The 4352-nt window shown below is 39.2% G+C and overlaps 1 non-coding gene across 1 annotated transcript; it reads right to left on the bottom strand.

Annotated features, from left to right (window-relative positions):
- Nucleotides 1-2104: 2104 nt before the first annotated feature.
- On the bottom strand, nt 2105-2212 carry LOC130984491 (small nucleolar RNA R71). Its single transcript, XR_009088427.1, has one exon. It is a non-coding gene; the product is annotated as a small nucleolar RNA R71 (small nucleolar RNA).
- Between the last annotated feature and the right edge of the window lie 2140 nt (nt 2213-4352).

Raw genomic sequence — 4352 nt, forward strand, 5'->3', positions numbered from 1 at the left:
TGTGTGAAGTTGTAGTAATCACAATTCGCGCGCACCAAGTTTTTGGCGCCGTTGCCGGGGATTGTTCTTGTGTATGGACAATGACGGTCATCTTGTGTTTAGATTAGGTATTATTTTTCTTCAGAGTTCTTAAGAATGAATTCTAGTGTTCAAGGTGATGTTTATCATCACCAAAGCTGATTGATCATCATCAATTTAGCTCTTGAATGCAATGTCCTGCTGAAGCTTAGCTAGCTATGTCTAATTCCTTTAGACTAAAGCTTAGACTAACATTGCATGATTCCGGGAATTTCATCAAGAATTTGATACTTTTATTTTCTTCTTCCACTTAATTTTCGAAAAATCCAAAAAAAAAAAACTACAAATCATAAAAACCAAAAATATTTCTTGTCTAAGTCTAGTGTCTCATTTTAAGTTTGGTGTCAATTGCATGTTTCTGTTCTTCTTGCATTTTTCAAATTTATGCATGGTCTCATTAATCTTCAAGTTGTTCTTGATGATTTCCTTGTTTTGATCTTTGAATTTATTGACTTGAGTGTTTTGTTGTTTCATATGCATTTTCATTTGTTAGTGTCAATAGTATACAAACTACTAGTTGGTGTCTTGCATGCATTGTTATTTAGTTGCATTTTGATTGTTCCTCATATTAAAAATCCAAAATATTTTTAATTTGTGTCTTTTCAAGTCAATAATACAGAGAATTGAAGATTCAGAACTACTGCAGAGGAATCACACAGAAAAAGCTGGGCAAAAATGCCCAGTGAAGAAGACAGACTGGCGTTTAACGCCAGCCAGGGTGCCTGGCTGGGCGTTTAACGCCCAAAAGGGTAGCAGTTTGGGTGTTAAACGCCAGAATGTGCACATTCTGGGCTTTAACGCCAGGAGGGCACAAGGGGGAAGATTTTGTTTTCAAATCAAATTTTTTTCAAGTTTTCAAAGTTTTTCAAAATCATATCTTTTTCAAATCATATCTTTTCAATCAAATGTTTCAAATCAATTTCTTTCCTTTTCAAAGATACTTACTAACAATTATGATTTGATTGAACATTTTTTGCCTTTTCTGTTGAGGAAGGTTTATGTTTGAATCATATCTTTTCTTGTTAGGCAAAGTCATTAATTTTAAAAATCATATCTTTTCAAAGTTTTCAAATCATATCTTTTAAAATTGTTTTCAAATCATATTTTCTCAATCACAATTTTTTTAAACCAATCATATCTTCTTAATCACATCTTTTTCAAAATAGTTTTCAATCAAAATTTTTAACTTCTAATTTCAAAATCTTTTCAAAAATCACTTGATTTCTTTCCCACTCTTATTTCGAAAATCAATTAGTGTTTTCAAAAATTTTTCAAAATCTTTTACTTAATTTTCGAAAATTATTCCCTTCTTCTCACATCTTCGTTTATGGACTAACACTATCCCTTTTGCAAAATTCGAACTCCATCTTCTTTGATAAGTTCGAATTTTCTACTTCTGTCTTCTATTTCTCTTCTTCCTCTGACACCTCAAGTAATCTATACTGTGACATAGAGGATTCCATATTTCTTGTTCTCTTTCTTTCATATGAGCAGGAACAAAGACAAAGGCATTCTTGTTGAAGCTGACCCTGAACCTGAAAGGACCTTGAAGCGAAAGCTAAGAGAAGCTAAGACTCAACTCTCTGTTGAGGACCTGACCGAATTCTTCAAAGAAGAAGACATGGCAGCCGAAAACAACAACATTGCCAACAATGCAAGGAAGGTGCTGGGTGACTTTACTGCACCTACTCCCAACTTCTATGGGAGAAGCATCTCTATCCCTGCCATTGGAGCAAACAACTTTGAGCTTAAACCTCAATTAGTTTCTCTAATGCAACAGAATTGCAAGTTCCATGGACTTCCAATGGAAGATCCTCATCAGTTCTTAGCTGAATTCTTGCAAATCTGTGACACAGTCAAGACTAATGGGGTAGACCCTGAGGTCTATAGACTGATGCTATTCCCTTTTGCTGTAAGAGACAGAGCTAGAATATGGTTGGACTCTCAACCTAAAGAAAGCCTGGACTCTTGGGAAAAGCTAGTCAATGCCTTCTTGGCAAAGTTCTTTCCACCACAAAGATGGAGTAAGCTTAGAGTGGAAGTCCAAACCTTCAGACAGAAGGATGGAGAATCCCTCTATAAAGCATGGGAAAGATACAAACAATTAATCAAAAGATGTCCCTCGGACATGCTTTCTGAATGGAGCATCATAGGTATCTTCTATGATGGTTTCTCTGAACTATCCAAGATGTCTTTGGATAGCTCTGCTAGAGGATCTCTTCATCTGAAGAAGACGCCTACAGAGGCTCAAGAGCTGATTGAAATGGTTGCAAATAACCAATTCATGTACACTTCTGAAAGGAATCCTGTGAATAATGGGACTAATCAGAAGAAAGGAGTTCTTGAGATTGACACTCTAAATGCCATACTGGCTCAGAACAAGATATTGACTCAACAAGTCAATTTGATTTCTCAAAGTCTGTCTGGAATGCAAAATGCACCTGGCAGTACTAAGGAAGCTTCATCTGAGGAAGAAGCTTATGATCCTAAGAACCTTTCAATGGAAGAGGTGAATTACCTAGGAGAGCCCCATGGAAACACCTATAATTCTTCATGGAGAAATCATCCAAATTTCTCATGGAAAGAATCAAGAGAGACCTCAACAAGGTTTCAATAACAATAATGGTGGAAGAAACAGGTTTAGCAATGGCAAGCCTTTTCCATCATCTTCTCAGCAACAGACAGAGAGTTCTAAGCAGAATACTTCTGACTTAGCAACAATGGTCTCTGATCTAATCAAAACCACTCAAAGTTTCATGAATGAAACAAGGTCCTCCATCAGAAATTTGGAAGGACAAGTGGGTCAGCTGAGCAAGAAAATTACTGAACTCCCTCCTAGTACTCTCCCAAGCAACACAGAAGAAAATCCGAAAGGAGAGTGCAAAGCCATAACCATGGCCGAATATGGAGAGGAAAGAAAGGAGGTGGACGCCACTGAGGAAGACCTCAATGGGCGTGCACCAACCTCCTTTGAGTTCCCCAATGAGGAACCATGGGAATCTGAGGCTCAAAATGTGACCATAGAGATTCCATTGGACCTACTTCTGCCTTTCATGAGCTCTGATGAGTATTCTTCCTCTGAAGAGGATGAGTATGTCACTGAAGAGCAAGTTGCTAAGTACCTTGGAGCAATCATGAAGCTAAATGACAAGTTATTTGGAAATGAGACTTGGGAAGATGAACTTCCCTTGCTCACCAAAGAACTGGATGACTTGTCTAGGCAGAAATTACCTCAAAAGAGACAAGATCCTGGGAAGTTTTCCATACCTAGTACCATAGGCACCATGACCTTCAAGAAGGCCCTGTGTGACTTAGGGTCAAGTGTGAACCTCATGCCTCTCTCTGTAATGGAGAAGCTAGGGATCTTTGAGGTACAAGCTGCAAGAATCTCACTAGAGATGGCAGACAACTCAAGAAAACAAGCATATGGACTTGTAGAGAATGTTTTGGTTAAGATTGAAGACCACTACATCCCTACTGATTTCATAGTCCTAGAGACTGGGAAGTGCATGGATGAATCCATCATCCTTGGCAGACCCTTCCTAGCCACAGCAAAGGCTGTGATTGATGTTGATAGAGGAGAGTTGATCATTCAAGTGAATGAAGAATCCTTGGTGTTTAAGGCCCAAGGACATCCCTCTGTCATCATGGAGAAGAAGCATGAAGAGCTCTCTCAAAACAGAGCCAAGCAGAGCCCCCACAGTCAAACTCTAAGTTTGGTGTTGGGAGGCCACAACCAAACTCTAAGTTTGGTGTTGAACCCCCACATTCAAACTCTAAGTTTGGTGTTGGGAGGTTCCAACACGGTTCTGAGTATTGCTGAGGCTCCATGAGAGTCCTCTGTCAAGCTAATGACATTAAAGAAGCGCTTGTTGGGAGGCAACCCAATGTTTTATAGTAACTATTTTCTTTTGTTATTTTATCTTTTTTGTAGGTTGATGATCATAAGAAGTCACAAAATCAATGAAAAAAGCAAAAACAGAATGAAAAACAGGAAGAAAAACAGCACACCCTGGAGGAAGAACTCACTGGCATTTAAACGCCAGTGAGGCTAGCAGTTGGGCGTTTAACGCCCAGTCTGGCACCATTCTGGGCGTTTAACGCCAGAAAGGGGCACCAGACTGGCGTTAAACGCCAGGAAAGGGCAAGAAACCTGGCGTTAAACGCCGAAATGGGCACCAGCCCGGCGTTTAACGCCAGAATTGGCTCAAAACATGATTTTTGATGCCATTTGGTGCAGGGATGACTTTTCCTTGACACCTAAGGATCTGTGG

The sequence above is a fragment of the Arachis stenosperma genome, chromosome 5 (genome assembly GCF_014773155.1).
Source record: "Arachis stenosperma cultivar V10309 chromosome 5, arast.V10309.gnm1.PFL2, whole genome shotgun sequence".
Taxonomy (NCBI): Eukaryota; Viridiplantae; Streptophyta; class Magnoliopsida; order Fabales; family Fabaceae; genus Arachis; species Arachis stenosperma.